We start from the raw sequence: 24649 nt of genomic DNA, 5'->3' as shown, positions 1-24649 counted from the left end.
CTCAGAATTACTCCAGACACAGCATTTTCCTGATTGCTTTGTCTTGCAGAAAACAAAGTACATTTTATCCTACGTTTATCATGTAGCTTATGTGGTAGTTTTCATTTTGATGTATGGCACACTTTCTAATGTGTCTCCCCTCATGTCTCTTTATTACTAAAGTGTTTCGGTGGAAAAGTATATTACAAACAAATAAATAACTTTCAACTACTGTCACTAGTCTAGCGAGAGAGCCACAGGCACAGGCTAGTTGGGTCCATTCATTACAAAGCCCTATTCATGACTTTATGGATATCTTTTTCTTTTTATTTTAATGAATGCCTCTCACAGCTTTGTCCTAGCAAATATTCCTTTCCAGGTCTTATTTTCATCTATCCTTTCAAAGAGATATTCAACACAGATCAAGACACCTCAGAAACAAAGGCAAAATCCAGGCTGGTTTCCCCACAAATAAAATTTTGGGTCTTGTTGAGGGTAGGGGAAAGGAGAAGGAGGAAAGAGGGAGTGAATGGGAACTGGGCTGCTGGCTTGAATCTCTTGTTTTATCAGGGAAGGATGGAAACAGTGACCACTACTGTTGCAATGAGCCCCTTTTTATCCCCATTATATTCTCCACTCTGGACAGCAGCTGCTGCCCATGTCACATCATCAGTGAACCTTGTTTTCCAGGGCTCTGAGGGCACACCACCTATCAGCCATGGTGCAGGGTGGCACCTTGGCCCAGGCTCAGCCTGTAAAGAGCTACTGCTACAGAAACCCAGATTCAGCCTCAGGCTTGAAACCCAGAGTTTAGAAATCAAGAAATTGTGGACCATGGTTTGTTGGGATGGGCAGCTGGATTGACAACCCTGACTGGTGTTATTTGCAGGCTGGATGGGGCATGGCAACAAGCTGGCCATTGGTAGCAAGGGCTTAAACCTAATGAAAACGAGTTTAAATGCATGAAACTCTCTTTATCCAGTTAGGAATGAAAGACAAAATCATGACTCAAATGTAGCACCTGCAAACCCTCATTAGGAGCACAAACCTGTTGCTGGTAACACAACAAAGGAGCAGGGGCAGGAGGGTGCAGGTTGCACACACAGGCAAGCTCTGTACTCAGCAGGGACAGGATTTCACCCCATCCCTGCTCTCCACCATCACCTTCCTGCTCTGAAGCCACAAATGCGCCTGAGGTTGTTTTACATGGACCAGGTTGTACATGCAAAACTCCACGACAAGCCTATTAAAAGTGTGTTAAATTTCAATGCTCCTGTTTAGGCTCCTTCACCAAGATGTGGGCACTAATTTATGGCAGCTGCTGGGTCACAAACCTATGGATGAATTGGAGAAGAGAAGGAGCCAGGCACAGGAAAACTGAGAGTGTGGCATGGGAATTCCTTTGGACAGGTCTGAAGCCTAGGAATATCTGTTTGTTTGGTTTTGAGCACTTTCTATGAAAATACAGTTAGAAAATAGTTATTTTAGCTCCATTCTCTCTGCTCCCTGCCCCAGCCCAACTGTGTGAAAAAGCAGCTTTACCATAAACAGATTTTACTGTATCAGAGTCAAATTTTACTACATCATTACAGGAGTGTTCCACTGGGTAATATGACTGGCCGCCCTATCAGAAGACCAGTGCTAATGCCATAGTGAAAACATGCCATCACACTTCCCCAATAAAAACTTTTATTGTATCCCAGTGCACATTAAAAACAACACTAACTGCATTAATACATTGTAATTTACTTTTTGTATTATGGAGCAAATGACAAACCTGGTGCTAATGAGGTCATATTTTCCATTACCCCAATGCAAACTCTTGGTTGATCCAGTCCTTGGAGATTTCCACGTGGAACTTGGGAACATTTGTGTGTGCACATGTATGCCCAGACACAGAGTGTGCGCGTGCAGGTAAGGGATGCTTCCATTGTCAAATGGGGATGGCAGAATAGGATTTTATTTTAAACTACTGCTTTTGAAACAAACACTTAATTTTAATTGCTCTGACATTTGCATTTTGTTCAGAAGGCAGTCTTTAACAAAAAAAAAATAAAAATACAAGCAATCCCATCACCGATGGTGCCTTTTACTTGTGATGCCTCTTTCACACTGTGGTGAGCAGAAATGCAATTCTTCTGTGCTGCAGAAGATGAGGCTGAACAGATTCTTTAGGGATTGCTTATGTTTCAAGTGCAATTATTTAGGAAGCTGTAAGCTTTCCGTTTTATTTTGTCATGAGCGGAATGTTAGAAGAAAACTCATTTCTCAGGAGATATGGATGATTCTTTATTTCTAAACTTCCTGTGGTGTTTTCTTAATGATGCTATTAAATGATTAAGCTTTTCTTTTATAAATTAAATCACCAAAATGAAATCATTAAGGCTCTCTCAGTTTTATTAAGCATAGTTATTTGCCATCATGTGTAAATTCACTTAAGTAATCATCTACACTATCTGCTTTAAAACTGTGTTGGCAGCACCACGGGGGAAGCCAGTTCAGCATGGTGGATGGAGATATTCAGCTCTCCTCGTTTCAGAGGGCTCAAAATACACTGATGAGGGAGAAGAATGTGCTTGTCTGGGGAAGGCAAGGCAATGCCAAGGGTTTAGTGAATGACAGATCCCAATTCCTGGCACTGCAGTCAGTCTCTGGTAGGCACTTACCTCTGGGGCTTATGCCATGCAAATAGTAACGTGAGGCTGCACACAGGTGTAGCCTCCTCCCTCCCAGGGGACACAGAATTGGGGGCTCCATCGAGTCACATTAGTTAGCAAATTACTTTGTCTTCATTTTCCCTCCAGTATCTTCTCTTGCCTCCTCTCTGTTTCTCTTCCCTGCTCTCTGCTATTTGTTCTTGCCACGTCTGGGTCTCTGCTGATGAATTAGTCTGTTGCTCAGGGAGAAAATTGATCTTCACTCTTACAGAAGTTGCAAGACAAGTTATGCTTAGTTCAGGCTGTGGTATTTTGCTAGCCCGTGCTAGGATGAGAAATAGTTGGTGCTGAGCATATAGACTTGAACTGCAGCTGCAGGAACTGAAACAGAGACTCTCACTGATATTTACATTTAGAGCCTTCCCTTTAGCTCTTAAAACCACTGCTCACTTTTAATGATGTTTTACCAGAGAGGTCTTCTTTCTGGAAAGATTAAAAGGAGAAAGGATAGGAGATACTTCCAGAGGAGAGGGGAAAACTGCATTTTTGTTACCTTGCACTGCAACCTATGGATGCTGTCAGGACAGAAGTGGTGAGGCAAACCCATGGGATAACACCAGCATCCCAAGTACTCTTCCATGTGTCTAGGACAGCTGGGAATTATCCACAGTGAAGCAGCTGAGGGAGGTGGAGTTTGCAATGGGACAACTGGGGTTCACAGGGACAATGTCCCTCTAGAGCAATCACACCTCCATCAGCCATGGCAAATGTTGTGGATTTCTTTTTTTTTTTAATTTTTAATTATTTTATTAAACTTACTGAAATGGTGAAATATAAAAATTGGGAGTAATTATTTTCCCCCTCTTGTTACTTTCAAACTTCATTAGTAAGTGTGCCCAAAATGCATTCTGCATGGGCTCACTTTATCGCTTTTGTCACTTCCTGACAGATAAATAAGTAAAAATTTTCTATTTACTTGAAATGTTTTCAGAAAACTGTAAGTAAGCGATTCCATGGAAGAATTTCTGAGGTTATTATATCCATTTACTGACATTTTCAGTTGCAGAAGTGGATAAAAAGAAAGGAATTTCAAAGTAATTTAAAAAAATCCTTCTGAACAAAAAGTAGCTATTTAAAATGTATTGAGTGCAACTCTTTGTATCCTCCAATTAATTTTTCTGTGGTTCTTTTTTCTCTTGATCATTGGTTTGACAAACCTGAGAGACATTTGCAGAATAGTTTTATATGGAGAAACTTGATTATTTTTTGCTATTACTGTTGTCTCATTTCCTTATTCCTGATGAGGAAATTTTGGGTCTAATATGCCTCATCTACTTAAGATTCTTTACCTGAGTTTTGTCTCTTTTTCTTCAGGAAGTTGCTTATTTACTCAGATTTCTCAGGAAGTTAAACACTCAGAAGCAAATAAATAGTTCTCAGTTTATGGTAATGTTAATAAATAAAACCTAATTTACATTATAAATCTGTTTATGTATACATATTTATTTATATACTTATAAATAAACACTTATATGTTGTTAACACATATCTGCTGGAACTTTAAAATAGTCTGAAATATATGAAGTGCTTTTAAATTTGATGTGGAAAGATATTAAAACAAATGAAAGTCAGTAGTAAATCTGGGACAATGTTATTGCGAACCTGATGCAGATATCTCTGTTTTTTGCAGAGAAGCCTTTCTGTCAGAGTAGTTTTGGCTGAATTTTCAATGAAAGAATTTAAACTACAGGAACAGTAAATTTTTTGACTTGACAGAAAACATTGTTATGTAGACAAATAACTGGCATGCCAGTAAATAAATGGAGCACATTTTCCAAACATCAGTAGATGCCTGGGCAGAAGATATTTTAACAGGAACAGATTTTTTTTTGTGTGTGTGCAGTGGCTCCTGTATAGTGCTTGGAAAATGTACCCATATGTCTACTCACAAATAATGTTCACCTGTAAGGAAATGCACACCAGGTTTATGGATGCCATTGAGTATTCCCAGTCCTACCACTATGAATAATGATGCTTACATGCCCTCAAACATGAAAAATGCTCATCTGAATGCACTGAGCTAGCCTGACATACAGACTGTTGACATTATTTTTTAAAGAAGCATTCACATGTGGAGTTGATGGCATTATCCCAGCCATGTGCCAGAGGAAGGAAGAGTTTTGGGAACTCAGCAGAAAAGCAGTTGTCAAGGCTGGCTGAATCTGGGAGTCTGCTTCAAGGCTGAGGATTTGGATTCCCCAGGGTGGGCAATTGCTCACTGCCTGCCAGACAGCCTGCAGGGCCTTAGGCAAATAACTTTGCTGCCTGTTGCCTCTTTTACCCCATTTGTAAGAGCTGACCGGGCATAATTATGTATCTGTTGCTCTAGAAGATAAATTAGTTCATATTTGCAAAGCAGGTGGAGGGAGGGAAAAAAACCCAAAAAACTAGCAAGTTACCTCTGGTCTTTTCACTCCTCTTTCAACCAACTGCCCCTTGAAATTGCTTTCCTTTGCTAGGAGGAGGTTAAGAAATGCAAGCTGCTGCTCCTCCCTGACACACAATGTTCCTCTGAGCATGAAAATGCCCTGACCTTTTTGGCAGGGCTGGCTGGTGCAAGCCAGAGCAATGCAGGGGAGGCAGTGGGAAAGCTCTGCACTAGCAACAACAGGTAGCAATTCGGCTTGCTGTGCCTGCATCCGAATTTTGTCTGTGCGTTTGAGCCCCGTGTTGCTAGGCGGATACTATTTTCAAACGTTTAAGGGAAGCTTTTTGAGTGGTAATGTGCACTTCTCTCCTTCAACATTTAAAGACTGCAGCAGTGGGAGAGGCATGAGGCATATCTGTAAAAGCCTGAAAGCTGATGAAATCTCAGTTAGATCTGTTATCTCCCAATGCTTTAAAGGTCTTCAGCTGGGAGATTAAAGAACAAGGTTACTGTGACAATTTGTTTACACGCAGGGAGAGATTAAGATCTCGTTGAAAAGGAATAAAAATAACATCATCTTGAGCTGTCACAGCATGAAACCCATTGTAATCAACACTGGTCTGATTTCAGGGATAATTTAAGACCAATTTATTATCTTAATTAAAAATGAGAAGAAGGGAGAATTCAGTGTTTCAGAAGGCAGTTGGGCTGTTAAACCAGATGCCTCTGGAGTATCTACATTTTGCACAGTCAGAAACTTTAAAGGTGTTCCGAAAAGGAAGCCAAAACCAGATGATACAAGCATTTCACTCTATCTTAATAAACATTGGATTAATCATACAGTTAACCACAGAAAAACAACTCCAAAATTCCCAAGCATGCTAAAAAAATGAACACAGGAGGCATCTCTTTGCGAAGTCTGTTCTGATCCTGTGTGAAGCAGGTGAAAATAAAATAAACACATACATAGAACCCCCTTTGATTATGTTTCATGCATATATTTCAGCTGCTTAGTTACAATAATAAGATCATGCTGAATATTCTTCATAACTGCTGTTCTTGAAATTTAAAATCCATGAATTCCTGGTATCCAAATAAATTCACAAGCAATTTGGAGTTCAGAGAAGGGCTTGCTGTGTTTCACAGGCATTTGATATCAACCACTATTAAAAAAAAAAAAAAAAGAAATGCTATTTCTACTTTCTAATTTGTGTAAAGTAGAAAAATCCTTAGCTCTCCAAATACAATAGAGGGGAGGAAAAAAAAAAAAAGGGAGACTAAATGGATTTGCCTGGAATGTTTTTGTGGTGCTTTTGCTCTTGTTTTTAGCAAACATTCATATGGTTATTTCTGTCTTGCATTCTCGGGAAAGGCAACTTTAAATTTGTTTTTCACGATCGTTCGCCCTTGGAAGCTGATGATACAAGTTGCTGTATGCTCACCCAGCTGGTGGAAGATCAGGTGACTCAAATGGCAGAGCTCCTGGCACAAATAACAAATCTTAAAGGCAACTAGGGAAAAGGAAATTCACCACAAGTGTATATCTTACATGGGATTTGAATCAAATCTGACAAACAGCGTTTGCAGATATCTCCCTCAGAGAAAAAAGTGGGATGGACCAGATAAATTAATTGCTGCAATTTTCCCACATCTCCTGTCCCTTCAAGTCTAACCCACTGAACAATCCTTGGAGGTTTTGTGAACCATTGCAAAACTCTGAAACAGACCCAGACTGGGGTCGAGTAGAAAGCCGAATCCAGGATCACCACAGCCAGAAAAAGGGGTTTGCTGGTGAGTTCTCACCTCAGCACAAAATAAGAAGGACTTGAGGTGGTTTTGATGGAAATCTGCTGGATCCCAGGGCACCAAGCAGGCTGTGCTGTCTGCTTCCAAAGAGGGAGATTGAGAGCCAACTGCTGGTCCAGTGATTCATTACCCAGAGCTAAAAGTTCTACCTAGGCAATGACTCAGATGCCAAAATAGAGGTCTACAATGCCATCTAAAATCCCTTATGATACTTTACCAAATCTAGAGCCTCATCTCATTGGGAACAAGCCTCACACAGGTCCCTTTGGATATTTCCCAGCCTACCTTGGATATCCTTGGGCCCCTAAATTGACAGTAAATATTTATATTCAGGCACCTGAGTATTCCCCCAACCTGAATCCTTCTTGCTACACTTTACTTTCTAGCCTAGCCAGTAGGGCTCTGGAGGGCAGATTTTTTTCCATCTTTCATCCTTTAAATTTCTGAATACCCTTAGTTAAAATATCTGTGTTCACGTGGTCTCTTTGCACAGGTCAGAGCTCTGCTCTCCCTCTAAACCTGTCCCCAGCCAGGGCTGCATGGGTGGATGTCAACCAGGAGTCTGGCAGGCAGAGCTCCCACTTGTAGGTGCTAAAGTCACTTTTGCTTTGCCCACAGCATCACAACAGTGCTCCCTTCTCTTTAGCTTGGGATCTGCTCAACTCCTCACAAACTTTAATGAGAATCACCGCTTCCCTTGGCTCACTCTGTATTTGTGTACCTTATTCCTACTGAGACCTGGACCGTGAAATTGCCCAGAGGGATTGGCACAGTGTTCCCCCCCTCCAATTTATCAATAATTTTTTTAATTTCTCCTCTTCTTTCCAGTGATCTCACTGCCCTCCCCAGCCCCTTTGCTCTGAACAGTTAAAACACAAATTCTTTATTTCACCAACTTTAACTAACACAGTCTGAGGACAGAGCCCAGGGGATCCTGATCAGTATCACTTTTCATTTTGACCCCTGATACATTACCTCTGCAATCTCCATGCTTCAGATATGCTTTTCTACATGGTCCTTTCATCCACTTGCCCCTCTTGGAGAGTAATTTTCCTGGGGGTTTGGGGTGTGGTGGAAAGGCACAGATTTCAAAGCCCCATGTCACTCTACCCCAGCAGAGGATCTGACTGTTTATTTCCCCTCTCCCATTGAATTCCTTTGTGCTGCTGCCCTGTGCATAAAGGCAATATGAATAACCCTGAGCCATGTGGAGGGGGAGGTTTCTGTGACTCACACTACCATGCTTTTTTTCTTTCCCCCTTTGGTGCTGTATTTCCTAGTGCATGTCCTCACTCCTGGCTCTCGCCACAAAAGGCAGCAACAATCAACCAAACCTCCGAGTGAGTAATCTGCTCACAAAGAGCCTTTTGAGCTCACAAAGTAGTTGCAGGAGGAAACGTCCCACTGGGGAACCAGGTGGACAGCAAACATTCGCTTTCCATTACAAATGAGTTCAAGGGAAATGGAGTCACCCCAGCATGGGATGCCAAATCCGCATCCAAAGCTGCTTCCCACCATCCACGCTAAACATCCTTCCCTTTCTCTCGCTCCCCATCTCCCCTCCTTGTTTACAAACACGTTTACAAGTACTTGATAGGTGACCTTATTTACTTAGTAACCTGTGGATTCATTTATCTTGAAATTAGCAGGTAATGAACTGGAAACCCTCAACAACCCTCCCACTAATTAACATGATAATAAGATTGTTTTGCTACAGAGGTACAATTAGCATGTATGAGCTAGAGGGGGAGAAAGATCAATAAAATGTCTGAAGGGTACTAGGAACCGGTCTCAAGAAGAGAACAAAAGGAAAGAGCTTTATGGGGTTACAACAGCAGCAAAGACTTACAGACCTGGTGCTTTAAAGATATCCAGAGCAGTGGTCCTCTTGCCACTGGATTTTAGGCTGGGAGGAGCTACCTGCATCCCATCCTGCTCACCATTCAGACTAGATTAGGGATGTGTCAGGAGTATTCCAGTCAAAAGGTTAAAACTTGTGGAGGGAAAAAAAAAAAAAAAGTTTGGGAAAAGTCCAAAACATATATATGGCATGTGTGCATAAAACAAGGCAGGTGTTTTGTGGTGAAAGGGAATGATGTGGAGTCATTTAGTGCCCATAATCATGGAAAAGGGCTCCAGCACGTTGTGTTGAGAAACCCCTCTTTGCCATTCAATTGAGTTTAAGGAGATTATTTGGGTAAATAATGCTTAAACATAAATCTTTGCAGGATCATGCCTGTACACAGGGAACTGAATTGGAAATGGTGAAAAAAAATTGCAAAACAGTTTTAATGGGCTCTCTTGGCTAAGTCAGATGAGTTTGAGTGAAGGGAGTTGGGGAGAGCTCATGTGAGAGGGTGATGTGCGGTTAGAGAGCCAGCTTTGTCAGCCAGGGATGTCTGTCTCCTAAAATCCTTGGTTAGGGGAGAGAAAGGTGCACCAAAGCAGGGATGTTCCTTTCCAGAGCAAGGAATATGAAGAAAATGCAGAATTTTTTCTTTCCTACATTCATACTTGCTTGTCTGCTAATATATTTCCATCCACATGGACTGGATCCATGGCTGTGCTGAGGAGGGAGATGCACCTCTGAGATGTAGGATATGGATAGAGGCAAACACGGCACAGGATTTAACAGGCTAATGGGGAAGAAAGAGTATGGGGCTGCAGTCGTGTTAGTCTCTCTCGTGTTAGTCTCTAGTGTGAGAAAATCCATACTTAAATATTGAAAATAAAATACAAACTAAATATTGAAAATAAAGTATAAACCAGGCTTCCAGCACTTGGTGCACTGTCTGATCTCAAGCTGAAGAGCCAGCAACCTGTACTACTGGGTTTTTATCCAGATATTTCTGGATAAACAAAGGACTCTCTTTCCGCTTGAAGGAACTTGGTTTAAAGCTCTTCAGGATTTAGTTAAACTCAATTTCTTTTTTTTTTTTTATAAGTTCCCATAGATATTGGCTCCCCTACACAAAGCCATATTTTGCCCCAGATGACTTGGGAAATGAGATCATTCGCAGTTGCTTGACGTAAATGGGAGGTGCTGAAGGCTCAAATCTGCCCCCGAGCTCTTTCCCTCACATCTGGCTTAACCCCACATCTGTCCTCCCCATCTGCACTGACGCCTTCTGTCACCTCCCAAACCTTACATTGCACAGCACATTTCAGCACAGAAACTGCCGAGGAATTTGGGATAGTCTGGAATAGGAGTCTTCAGGTACCACTGACAACTCCTGTGAATATTTTACCATGCGTGTGATTTTTGAGTGAATGTTATTCATCAGTCATTTGAGCTCACAGAATATTGTCTCATGGCATTCTTTGGAGTGCGAAAGAGGAAGGAAAACTATTAATTACTTTTGATTGACATTTTCCATTTGTGTGTGTGTGTGTAGGGGGGGGTTGTTGTGCATTTTTTTTCGTAGAACCTCAGGTTTGAATTGGGTAAACTGACACCTTGCAATCTGATCTGACAGCCCTGCTTTGTGTAGGAGTTTGTACGACTCCAAAATTTCAGCTGTGAGACTTTCTGCGTGAGCAGTCATTTTATTAGAAGTTTTGACACCTCTTCTAGCAGGGATCAGTGCCCGCTGTGTGAATGGGAACACCGAAAAGAGCATTGTGTGATGCAGAGTGGGAAGGGAATAAAAGAACTTCTGTACCCAACAGCTGAAATTAGCTCAGATAAAGATCTTTGAGGACCTTCAAAGTGGTAATAGTGAGACGTTAGGGACTTCCCACTGTAATTATTGTCATAGTTTTGTATTATAGTTTAAAAATCACAGATGCCCACACAGTTTTGTTGGATTTTTGCTTCTCTCTGAATCTGCCCATTATCTGTGATTTTGGGTTTAACTGTTTTTTTGGTTTTTTTTCCTGTAACAGGACAGCAACTTCTTTGGTTTGTTCCAACTTTTGTGGATTGAAATTTGCAACTGATTTGTCAGTGCCTGGCTCTGAAGCTCTTGTACGTACCTGACTGGGGTACAGCAGCTGCCTCAAGTGGCCCAGAGCTCCCTGGTTCCATGGGTTGTGCCCACTTCTGTTGCAACTGATGGCACAGATGAAAGAAGAACTGAAAAGACGCTGTTGACTACAGGATTTTGCATTTCTGAAATAAAGAAACAACTCCACAAGCGTCCTGCATCCATGTGAGGTGCAGCTGGGTGAAGGGAGTTGCTCAAGTGAAAAACACATCAAGCAGAGACTGATGGAAGCAAACAATGTGAAATGCAGGGATGGGGTTCAGGAGAAGTGTAAAGGGGCTGCACCTCAACAGACTGGTGCAGCCCAGGGAGTAATGCACAGACAGCCCCTGCAAACCCTCTCAACTGTTTTTACTTTGTCCTCCTCAGCTAAAAGGTTGTTTTTGTGTTTGCCTGAACATGATCTTGTGTGGGAAAGTCATGAGAATTAGTTACATCTGAAATTTCCTGTCTTCCTGTCGTGTCCCTGCCATACCCTTCCCATTAACTGGGGGCTTTCTGGACAAATTTTGAACAGAGGAAATGCAAAACAAACCATGATTCATTGTGGAAACTAGGCTGAGGGTTTTGTGGGGAGAAAGCAGGCTGATTTTTTTTCCTCCCACTCACCTGCCCTCAGCTAGGTTGATAAATACCTGTGAAGCATTTGCTAGAAAAGTTCCTAGGAGTTCATTGTAATGAGCAATCCTTCTGGCCTAGATTTGTATCTTCCTTGAGAATAGGTGTAATTTTAGATCTGCTTTGCAAGCTCTTTTTTTTCTTTTCCCCCTTTTCTTTCCAATACTCCTCAGTACAATAGGAATCTTGTCCCATGGTGTGAAGCCCCTGCAGAGTTATAAAATTGTGTCACCTTCCCTGCCTCCCTTATAAGTTACTCTAAGTGACACTATTAAAAAGAAAAACCACAGGATCTCCTGGGATCAAAACAATGTCCTGTTGTTATCTTAACACAACTCCGTTTGGCTTTTTTGGCTTTTACCTTTCATTTCCTACAGCTCTGTGCAAGCAGAGCTTGCCTTGCATTGTGCTCCATTCCATGCATGCATTTTCTCAGGGAAGATGCTTTTATTTCTGAAGGATATGCTGGGTGGCCAAGGGTTTCAGATTTCTTCAGCAGGGATTCATCTCTTCCAGGAAGGGGGAGGATGGAGTGAACAGGCCAGCGGAGAAACTTTCATCTCTGTGCAAGAAGGGAGGAGAGACTTAGATGCTCATCACTTCCTCAGAGGAAGATTTAAGCTCAAGTATTAACTAATAAACTCCCTATCCCATAGGAGCTGAGGCAGGGGCTGTGGGGGAGGGAATGGATTGAACACGTGTGAGTTTCCCACTCTGAGCAGGGGTTTTGGTGGCCTGGAAAATGTAATGTGTTTTCCCTTGCAGATGCTCTGGAGTGTGACTCACAAGCCTTTGCAGCTCGGACAGCTTTGCAGAACTAGCTACCAGAAACCTCTTTGTCCTTCAGGTTACATCTCTGAGTAAACTCAAGGTAACTCATTCCTCTGAGCAAGGGGCCATTGTCAGTGAGTTGCTGCAATTGGTGTTTTCACACTTGTTTCCCATCTGTTAACAACAACAGGAGTTACCCATGCACACTCAGGTGTAAAACCTCAGCTCCAGGAAACATCTACATGTTACACACCCCGAAGTCTATTTGCATGTGTGATGTGTCCAGTCACATTTTCTATGTTACACATTCCCGTAATCTGATTTTATCTGTTACTCCAAGATCCTGCTATTATATATTATTATAACTTGGGGATGAAACTCTTCCTAATACCTAATACTACCTTGCACTTATTGTTTTTGACCCAAAAGCCCACAAAGTGCCTGACAAATGCTAAATGGTTTTACCAGAGACCCTGGAGGTCATTAATTGTAGTTATATTCATTTTGCACACATGCTAAGTGAGGGTTTCAGTGGTTTGTGCTAGAGCATGTGGTGACTTGCTGGAGTCAAGTGGAGTGAAGTAGAGATAAGCCTCAAAGTTTTCTGTTAATCTACAAAATTTCCCTGTGAAGAATACAATGTGAGCCATTCAGCTCATGTACTTGGGGACTGGCCATGGAGCAAAGAACTAATTTTCTTGGGAAAAGAAATTTCATTTTTTCCCAATTTTCTTATGAGAGCCCTGCAATTGCACAGCCAAGAGTCTGTCAGCACCCTAGAGCTGCACTGTCCCGTGACACAAAGCTGCCCAGCATTCCCACCGTGGCCCTTGATCCCACCCTCCAGTGCATGTCCAGCACTGCTCTTTTTGTGGGGAATGCACTGAGCTGGCAGCAGGAGCAGCTGCAAAACTTGGGTGCAAAAAGGTCTTTGGAATGAGAAGGAGGAAGCAGGCTCAGCACTATCTGCACTTAGTGTGTTGAGCTGTGGGTTTCAGCCCTGGAAGGAGAAGAGGAGGAGAGCCACAGCATCCCCCATTTTCATGGAATCTCAGAGTGAGTTTGGTTTGGAAGGGAATTGAAAGATCATCTGTGTCCAACCCATCTGCCAGGGATGGTGCATCCACAGCTTCTCTGGGAATCCTGTTCCTGTGTCTCATCGCTATCAGAGTAAAAACTTCCTAACACTTAATCTAAATCTGCCTTCTTTTAGCTTAAAACCATTCCCCTTGTCCTATCCCAGTCTGTCTGTATACAAAGTCACTCTCCCTCTCTTTTTTTCACTTTAAGTACTGGAAGGGCAGAGTGAGATCTGCCCAGAGCCTCCTCATCTCCGTGCTGAACAACTCCAGCTTTTTGTCTGACTTGTCCAGACACTGGGAAAGACAACAACTTGAAGAAGCAGTTTGTTGCAGGCAATCTCATCTCTTCTTGTTACAGACAGTTTTATCCTCTTCATTTTCAGTGGTCACTGGAAATTGCTGCTGTCCTGTGCAGCTCCTGGCTGGACACCACCACATCAGAGCAGCCTTTGCAGCAGCCAAGGCAGAGAGGGGAGCACAGTCTGGCCCCTGGTTTGCACACAAAGACTTCTCTTGCTGTGTGCCTCTATCCTTGTCCCTTTTACCTTTCCGTGACATTTCTGAATGTTTTGAGGTTGCTTTTTTTTTTTTTTTTTTTTTTTATTGTTTATTTTAATTAAACATGACTAAACAATGATTCTCTGAGTGGGAATCATTCTTCCTAATAACCACAGTGTGCATGCTAACTATACTAAAAATAAATCTTGTCTCTGACTAGTTAAAAATTGCAGTGATTTGTTGATGCTTTTTACCTGTCACTAGTAAGATATAAATATAAATAAGTAGAATTACATTTAAAATATCCATCACTTCACATATGGAGAGTGGCAATGAGTGGGCTGTAATAATAAAATATACTTTATAAGTGTCATAATCATTCAGACACCAGGAACTCATAAGCCACAGATCTGACGTTCAGATGATGAATTGTGATTTTGTTTTAAAAGCCAGACATGTCAACTCCATGTGCATATTGGGAATTGTAGTTCAAGTGACCTCTGCTAAAACACTGACCTTAACAATGACTTTGTTTTACATTTCCCAGAAACTTTTTAAGTAGGTGTGATACTTTCCAAATGCGGTTGTTGCACTAATGCTTATATAAAGTAATTTAAAATATATTTGACACCTTTGCTGTGCTCATATATTATATGGCACAGAAAATGAGATTCAGTGAATGGCTTAAAATTAATTCTATTTTGGGGATTTGGTAACATCGTAAGCCCCTTGAGGTTCACCTGTGTGACATATGATATCACTGATAAGATGATATTCTTCTAAAACTCTACAGCTCATCCATTCTTGCATGCAATAAATAAATAGATTAGATGTACATACAGATGAGTGTTTGTATTGGTGCATATGAAAGTGGATTAGAAAACACTCCAGGGATATTCCATGGACTGCAGGGATCTTGAAGCTGATGGAGGAAGGTTGATTCAGTGGACTTCAGAGACCTGGATTCTGCTCCCCTCTCTGCTGCAAGTTCCTCCTGTGTGACCTTGGACATGCTGTTTAAACCCAAATCCTAAAAGTATTTAGCCTCCTGATTCCTGACGAGATGCCTGATTCATGCTGATTTCAGCAGGAATTTAAGATCTGAAAAGGAACTGAGCACTAAAATCCCTCGGAAGATCAGGGTTAAGTTTCTCAGGGGCTTAACCAAGATGGAGATCCTGCTTTTTCACAGGGACTTTGCTCGGGTGAGAGCATAAAGGATCATAAGGCAGCACGGTCCTGGTAGCTGTACAAATGTGTGAAGCGCTGTTTCTGATTCCCTGTGAATAGCTGCATGCGCTATATAGATGTAATTATAGTCATATCAAATGAAAACACAATTAAGTTCCAGAATTGGAGCTGATTGGCATAACAAAGCTGAGATTTACTGCTTCCTTCACCAGACTAGTGCAGGTTCTAACACAAATCATGCCTCTTAGCCTTCAATTTGATAAACTTTCAGCTATTTTGACATGTAGAGCCAACTGCAGCCTACTCCATCCTGACAAAAAGAGCCTAACAAATGGATTTTCAGTCACCCACTGAACAGAGCTAGATGACAGATCTACATGAAATCCTTTTTGGAGAGAAGGCAGCCTTTTAACTTGATTGATGAAATTATATCTAAATCTAGTAGATTTGGGACTTCAAAGGCATTTTTGCCTACTTAGGGCATCCCAGATGAAGGGAGTATGCTATTTGTACCAAACTCCCATGCTCAAGTGGTTTGCAAATTGACCCCTTTGTAATAGGTTAAAGGTTCCGCGCAAGATAACGGTGGTTCATTTTGATTAATTATGTCAGGGAATTAATGTATGATTACTAACTTTTAGCAGACCCTGCTCTTTCTGACCTCGAGCTGCTTGTTTGTGTGGCTGGTTGTAATTTTCGACCAATGGGTTACGAGAGGTCACTGTGTGGTCAGCATATTTTAAACAAAGAAAAGGGAGGTGGGGAAGGGGGAGCAGGGAAACAGCAATCTCAGATCAGAGTGGGTGGACTACAGTTTACTGGCCTGACAGGGGAGATTTGTTGAGTGTTTTAACAGTAGATTTTTATACATTTACCCTTTCCAATAAAATATTCTTCTGAAGAACTAAGAGAGTGGCCTGGAAAGATGTTGGGAGGATAATTTAACAGTTGAATGTTAAGCCCATAATTGCACTTCATACTGGTTTCAATAGTAGAGAACCTTGTTAAAAAATAAATTGGTCAGTGTTGTGTTTAGCACTTGGATTGGCTGGGAGTGGGGCTGAAAGCTTCTGATTAAGCCAATGCCTGGGAAATGCTGCTTACAAATTTCTTACCCAATCACCGAGGAGATAGCAAAGGTTGATAAAAGAAGGGTTTGTGGGGATTTAGCTACATTTCATATTTTAAACCCTTGGCTGAGTGTGTGAAGCCATCTGAGAACTTCTAAAGACTAGAAGGGAAATACATGAGACCCAAACCTGTACAAATCTCAGCCTGCTGAATCAACTGCATTCCCTGTGTTCGGTATGGTATTGAATGGAATTGCTCACGCTGAAAAAGAAGACTGTGCCTAGGTCTCCACTGGACATGAGCTATACCATGAAAATCATGGGTGTAGGAGCCTTAAATTCCTCCAGTCCTTGCACAGATGTGTGGTCTGATTCTGGCAGAGATCTGCAGGATAGAAGCAGGCATTAAAGCAGACACTAAAGCAACTAAAGCAGGACTTGACTTTGAGAGCTGCTGCATGCTAAGAGCCATTGAAACCCTGGATGTTTACCACTTGTGAAAATCAAGTAATTCTGCAGGGCCTAAATATACACAGAATTAAGCAAGAAACAGCAAATGTTAAAACAAAATTGCTATTATCTTACCTGGGCCTCACCCCTCTGTTAAAAATGGGTCTAAAATGCCTGTGTTGTTTATAGGAACACCGAGAGGCTTTTCATTCTTGCTGGCACTGTGCTTTATGGTCCTTAGATGAAAGGCACTACTGATGCTTAAAGAATGATTATTATTGTAATACTTATTCTAAGAACAATAGGCACATTTGTTTTATTTTCCACCAAGCCCCTTCAAACACCAGGGTGTCCAATTAAGAGTAAGGGCTGGGACTTTGATGAAACTTTTCCAGTTTGTTTTGGAAACTCCAGTTTTGCTGTACTTTTGGTTGCACCTCTTTGCCTGCATGGGGTTTTGTATTTGGCTTTGGATCTCCTTAATTTTGTTATTCCTTGCAAAAATGTGCTCTTGCCAAACTATCTTTTGAATTTTAAGTGAGAACACTATAAACAAGTTTTGTAAGAGGAGAAACAGATATTATCTGAATAAAAATGTGTGGTGTTAGTTGGGCCAGGAAAGTATACTTTGAGCTAAAAAGATGTGAAATGTTCAGGGGGGAAGAATTTGAAGGGAAAAAAGAGAAGGGAAAGTGAATATGATGATAAGACTGTGTACAGACTTAGAGATAGGAGTGGTGTCAAAGGAAGAGAGAAGCTAAAGAAAAGGGAAAAAGAAACATTTGAACTTCATATATATATATATATATATATATATATATATATATATATATATATATACACAGAAACCTGTGTGTCTGTTATGCCTCAAGATTTGTTTTACAGGCAGTGGGAAAACAAAGCTCAGACAGGACTTGGAGGCTGAGCTGTGGTAACCAGCTGGCAGAGGACTGATCATTGCTGGTTGCCCTGCTGCTTTTCACAGCCAACCCAGCCTAAGCATAATTCCAACTAGTGTCTTTTGCCACTTAGCAGAGAAAGGAAAGGCTTATGCCAGGCTTGCAATTCCTTAATCCAGTGTCCTGTTCACAGAGGGAGCAAGAAACTGATGCTTTAGGCATCCTGACCCTACTCCATGAGTGACAAACAGAAATTCAGTTTCCTGGTCCCTGCTTTGACTATTAGTTGCAATTGCCTCTTGAGCTCTTAATTTAATGGAAAGTCTCACAGCTGCTGCAGAGCATAGATGTCACTATTATTTACTTATTTAGTCATTCTACAGTGGTGTTTGGGATCTCAGGCAGGTCATTGTGCGCACATTTAATAAATGACAATCCTGCCTGAAATTATTTACAATCAAAACTGTTGATTCAAGTACTTGTACATATGTTTTCTTCCAGGAATCACAAAAGCACATGTTAATTTGCTGTCATACATAGATGAAAACTTATGCTCTGTGTCCAGAATTAGGTCCTGAGCTGAAAACATAACAAGCTGTGGGAAAATAAAGTAGCAGAAGTAAGGATTTTGGGATGTACCAGCAGTGCTGGAACATTTTCAGCCCGGTTTTATAAGAAAATTAGATTTATCCAATCGTGTTTTCTGTCAATCTACCAATAATAACACTTAAACTTGGCAGAAGAGTGGGCAGCTCTGGATTAAACAGAGGTCTGTGGGCAGAAGCACAAAGCCTGCAGTTTATCCAGCTCCCAAAATTCCTCCTGTGTGCTGGAGCTTTCATGGTACCCAGCTGCTCACGGTGGAGCGCTGGGGAAAAACAGCACAGGCACAACCATGCTTTCTGCACCTACCCTGCAGAAAGGTCAAATATCAGGTTTTAGAAATTCCACTTCCCAGGGAACCACTGGCATATTTGTTCCTGAGCATAAGGCAATGAGTTTCTCAGCCCTTTGAAAGTGAAGGGAATTTGGTGCTGCTTCCTACAGAGAAAGGATCATACCCTGTAACACGGCCTGTAGGGACAGAAAATATTTGTTTCCTTTACTAATAGGGGAAAACAAAGCAAATTAGAAGTAATAATCTTTGGGTCTGGCAGAGAATATGCCAGGTATTTGTTGCTTTTCACATGTTTGTACATCAGAGACTTGCATTTTCCTGCTCCTGTGTGTGCCCGGGGTTTTGGTGCTTGTACATGCTCTGATTAAAGACCAATTCTGAACAATGCTCTTTAATTTAATGATCTTAATAAGCACATGGGGGGATTGTCTTTACTGTAAAGGCACAAACAATGCTACATGCTTCAACATGAAACATAATTAGGGTGTGCAGTAAAATAACGGGGTGAGGGGGAAGGGGACATTTTTTAAAAAATGAGCACAGAGGTGACTTCCAACAAAACTTCAAAACCAGCTTGGCTAACAATGAACATAGCCCCATTCTTTTTAATCATCAACAAAATCTATCACACATGTTCTTTCAAGTAAAGTTTATTAGAAAGAAATTGCTACTAGAGAACCACATGTGAGCTCTGACTTGGCAAGGTCAGGCCAGGGCAATAAACCCTTGAACTTTACAAATATGCAAAGCTGACATAAATAACAAATTAAACCCAGCCAGGTGTAGAGCTGCAGCGAGCTGCTTGCCAGAAAGATTCAAACCCTGGCCAGCCTGACCTCTGTTAGCTTGTGTGGAAAGCAGGGGCTTATCTCCTCGGCTTGCTGTCCATTAGGGTTCATACCTGCGGGCTCAGGTCACCTTCTTCTCATTAGCTTAGAAAAATTATATCACTTCATTAGAGGTGTTTGTTCAGCTTCTGAGTGTCCCTAGGTATTTGGGTGAGTGCTGATTTTGTCAGAGCTGCAGACTCTGGGTGTTTTGGGCCCTCTTTTAGGGATAAATCGAGGATCAGCTAGCAAGAGGGAGTGTGGAGATTCCTCTGCTGCAGGATTTGGTGAGGTAGCATAGGGAGGAGAGGACTGGGCACTTTGTTCACTGTATGGGGTGAAAAACGCCTGGTTGGAAGAAGTCTGGCCAATAATAAACATAAATGACCCCCAAGCTGGATGGCTGGCCCTGTGAGCCCTCTGAGATGGCTGCTCACAGAATCACACATCACCCGAGAGCTATTTTGGACGGAGATCTAAGTGGTGCTTCAGAAAAAGGAGCTGATCCTTGCACCAATTTTAGACATATCTGTTGTAAATTCTCTGTGTAATCAGGACTTCATTAGAGGTGTAATTGTCACTGCAATCAATCACTGCATCATTCTGAGCATCACTGACAGATTTCCAGAGGCATTCAGCTGCAGATACACCATCTCAGAGGGATTTTCAAATGTCTCTTAAGCGCATTAAGCACCTAACTCCCACTGAATGCTCAAGGGGTTTTTAAAATCCCACTCTGTGTCTCTCTATATCTTGCCCTTAAACAAGTGCTTAATTTTAAGTGCAGGTAGTTTCATTGATGTGTGTAGCACTACTCGTGTGGTTAAACATGTGCTTAAATGTGCAGTTAAACCATGGCCATAATGGGTGGGGGAGGAATTTGGTGAAAAGATACAGTGCTTTAAATATAAATGTTCCACTATCACACCTTAATTTTTGGATACTGGTTTGAGGCAGAAGCAGTGAAAAAAGTCTCTTTAGACTTGAAAACTGAGGAAATTTGTTCTGAGAATCACAAAAAGGGAATAATATGGCACACTGGGGCATGATGTTCTACAGAATCCCTTTACAAGTGTAACCCGACTTTACAATCTTTGCTGTGAGAATTGCTTTGAATTTTTTTTTTTCCAAATGCAAAGCCAGACCTCTTATAAAAACACTCACCCTGAGAGGCAATACTCTGTAGTGACTACTGAGCTGTCGTGTCCTCTTGAGCAACAGGTTTCACCTCTGTGTGCTTCTCTTTTCCCTCCCACTGTCTTTACTATTTATATTATAAGAACTCTGGGGCAAGGACAGTCTCTGTGTTTGCATAGCTCTCTCTATAATGGTGTTGTCTGTCTGCTGGGATCACCCAGTGCTGTGGTTAGTAAAATCTAGTGACTACCTTGCACAATAAAAAAAAACCCCGTAGGAATAGGAAATTGGAAAAAAAAGCCCCGAGTCTTGCTCTTAGTTATTCAGGTTTTAGTTTTGCCTCTGAGTCACAGGTTATGGCTCTTCAACACGTGAGGTTTATATAGACTTGCTAAAGAGATCTGTCCTGATAAATGGGTCGGATGCTTTTTATAGAGTTCTCCACTGGGTCCACTCCATCATAATGAAGCTTCAACACAGAGGCCTCCACAGAGCTCCAGGAGAGAAATCTGGGAAGGAGAAAGTGAAGGGAGATTGGGAGAGTTTACACTATGTGTTAAGTGGAAGAGCTGCAAAGAGGTTGGGAGACTTGTCATGACATGCAATTAAAGGCTCCTCTGGGAGTGTCTGTATAAACTCTGCATGTAGCAGAAAGAAAACAGACAGCTGACAGTTGTGCTGTGGAGTCTTAGAAGAATATACAGTGTTCACTGCTGACACTCAAAGGCAATTTTGCTGAGTTCTGTGAAGTCTAAACACTTTTACTCGGAGTTAGGCACAATTCCTGTCAAAGAGCTGGAATTTCTGCCCTAGCTGTTATGAGTTAGCTTCCAGGAACCTCTCTTGAACTCAGCCTGACACACACTTTGTTTGTTTTAGTTATGTTTCCATTTGATGAAGGCTCTTTTGCCTTTGCCATTGATGGTGGCTGGAGCATGTGACAGGTATCCCAGTCACCTGGGGTCCTGTTTGGGACACATCTTGGCATCCTTGAGTCAGGCTTTTTGTTGTATGTCTGCTGGATTTTCTGTGACACATCCAGTAGTGCAAATGGGGAGATACAGGGAAAGGACAAGTTCTGCAGGACTTTGAGCAACTGAGGAACAAATAAATCTGGGAAGGACCCTGTCTTTATGTGCCTTGAGACATGTGTTGATGGTTGAGGCTGCTGGTTGGGAGAGGAAGGATAAAAGGAAACCTCTGATCTACCAAATCCTTGAACCCCCTTTTTCTTCACTGTGCTGAGAAGCCTGAATGAGGATCTGCATTGGTTTGAGACTGTGACTATTGATATATTTAATTAGAAGGAAATTTCTCTAGGTCTGCAGTGGTCAAAATGGAAACCAGCTTGGCCCAGCCATGGAGGCTGAGGCCAAACCTCCAAAGCAAGAGCTTTGTGCTTCTCTTTGTGACCTGGCTGAGGTCCCCAAGTAACAGGTTGTGGGCTGATTTGGTCAAACCCTACATTTCCCATGACTCCTCACAGGATCAGTGTTGTGATTTCTATTTACTCCATGAACATCTCCATTCTCTATTGAGGTGGCTGCAGTTTTTCTTATTCTTGTTGTCACCACAACAAAAGGGAGGAAATCACTGGGCCAAGAAGCAGAGGGAGACATCACCCTTTCTTTATTTTCTTTAGCATTCCACCTGCAGATCCCTAATAAAAAAGAGGGAAGGCATAAAGAACCTGAGCATCATTCAAATCATCAGAGGCATTATCACAAACTACTATGGCTATTTATTTTTGGGATGGGATGTCTACTTTACAAAGAACTTAGAAGTCCTAGAGGAGGAACTCAAATAGATTTCTATTTCTTTCTAGATGTAAGGGAATGGCAAATGAGAAGCAAACAACTTGAAATTCACCAGAGAATTTGGAGTGCAAATTTAATTTATATGAGAAGACTGTGGTGATGGGAAATATAGAAAACTCTAAGTTTTGATGGTTGGACCAGGCTCAGAGCCTAAAGGCATGTATCACTGAAGGGTATTAAATATTTAAAAGAAGGTTTATTTAGAGTCCTCAAAACTGACAGGATCTTAAATACAAGATCATATGGCAAGAAAGCTCAACATCATTCTTGTCAGGGTGAATTAACTGTGGTGTATAGCCCTGTATAAATAAGCAGCTATGGAAACCCCCAGCTTAATTTAAAGTCCTGAAAAACCAAATTATGTCCATTCAGAAGAAAAAATAATAAGACCAGGATAGGAAGAAAGAGGACAAACCCAAGCTTTCTGAAGAAATGTATCAGCACATATTTCTCAGGTACCTCCTCAATTATTTTAGAAGAACACAGAAAAAAAAAGTGTTTGAGGGTCCATTGGTTATTGCCCAGTACAACTGGCATTGGTTGGAATGAATTACACTTATAGTGCATTTCATGATACAATTTTTCACTTAAATCTTTCCCTTCTAGGTGTTTCTTCAAACTTTCGGGGAAGTGCTCCTCCTCAGGGGAGGAAGTTGCTATTATTATTGTAAAGAGATTCAGCTGGGCTGTACCTGAGAGACTCATTGAGAGTATTCATCTGTGTCTCTCTTTATTTAATCCTTCTCACTACCACAGCCCCTTCTGCCTCAAAAAATAGGGAGAAAAAAAAAATAGCCTTGCTTAGACTGCTGAAATTTGTGACCTAACAAAAAAACCCAATTTGGCCCAGTAAATGATAATGAGTTCCAGTGTGTTGGTCATGCTGATGGAAAGGACGTGGGACTCCTCCACAGAAATGGAAAGGAACCTTGGCCAAGAGCTAGGGTGGTGCAGCACCTCCTACCTTATTTGTGCACCAAAACATGCCTTGGGAACATTTTAAGGATCTCCACCATGCCAGAATTTCTCCTTCCTAAGCTATAGGAGAGAGCTGCCAACGTGGTATTTGTACTGCTGTGGGACCCTTTCTGCAGAAGGTCAGTGGGGGAGTGTAATCAGTTTAGAACTGGATGTTGTAACTTACTTGAATGAAAGATTTTTTTCTAAAGGTGACATTAAGATGAAATATTTAAGATAAACCAGAAGATTTGAGTGGAAATTCACAACGTCCCTCTGAAACAGTCCATGCTGATTTACTGATCTTCCACTTTCAATTTATGAGCTGAGACCAGAGTATACCACTGGAGGATGAGAATAGAGTAGTCATATTAGAGCCAGCTCATATATCCTACGGACAGACTTTGGAAGAATTAGAAAGTATAATAAAGTGCTTGTCCCTTTAAGACACTGCTTGGATCCTTGCCAATTTAGATCCCAGAGCATTAGATATTTTAAAAGCCCTTAAAACTGTCTCTTTTCTTTGTCCTTGGTTTTGGTTGTTGTTTTTTTTTTTTTTTTTCTTTTCCTTGTTGTTTGAGGTTTTCACCTTTTAACACTGCACAAACAATGGCAGGAGCATCCTTTGCTTTACAGCTTTCTCCCCCTAAAGCTTATTGAGAGTGGAATTTTGTTCCCCATCCCATTATTTTAAACACAAAATAACTCTTTAGAAGGCAGAGCATGTATGTGACGTGTACAAGACAGAGAAAACATACTTTGCTTTAAAAAGGCAAACCCTTGGTTTTTACACAGGAGCAGTAGCACTGGGATACACAAGGGCATCCAGGTACTTTTCAAGCACATAAATACTGCCAGGGCACTGCAGTGACCTTTGCTCTCTGGCATTTTCAGCTAATGGTCACCGTATGTGGCAAGAAAAGCTGACCCTGGGATTGCTGGGGGACCTGCCTGGAGGTTTGGGTGTCTCCTTGGAGAGCAGCCACCTTCTCACTGAGCTCAGCAGCCAAACAAAAGCCCCAATATGGGCTCTGCTGCAGCGCCCAGCGTCACACACCCTGCGCAGCCACTCCTCCCAAGGGGTCACAGTCACTCTGCAAGTATTTCTGAAGTGAATTTTGTTCAAAAATTACCACTCTGCTAATGGTTAGAGCGACCAAATGAGGATTTTTTTTTTTTGATATTTGTTTGATACTGTCCCAAAAAGGTTTTTGGAGAGCTCTCCTTGGGCCTCTCCTCTCCATAGTCTGATGCAAGACAAAAGAAATTTCGGTAAAGAGGAAAGGTGGTCTGGGACAAGAATAAACATAAAGTGAAATAATAGACCATCAATGTGGGTCCATTTACTGAACAATACAGAGCTGAGGGATCTTTGTGCCATAGCACATGAAAAGAAAATTATGATTCATGCTCCTTTTCACTATTCCTTCAGATCTGATTTTTCTTCTGGTAGGGACCCAGGCAAAGATCCCCTCCAGTTTTAGGCAGAAATTTCATGTCATGCAACGGGGAGATTAAGCCTGCTGAAAGACTTCTTTAAAGGAGGATTCAATATTCCCTTCTCTCTTCATGGAGATT

Source organism: Ammospiza caudacuta, chromosome 10 (assembly GCF_027887145.1).
Source record: "Ammospiza caudacuta isolate bAmmCau1 chromosome 10, bAmmCau1.pri, whole genome shotgun sequence".
Taxonomy (NCBI): domain Eukaryota; kingdom Metazoa; phylum Chordata; class Aves; order Passeriformes; family Passerellidae; genus Ammospiza; species Ammospiza caudacuta.
The sequence above is the reverse complement of the archived record's forward strand: the minus strand, read 5'-3'. Positions refer to the sequence as shown.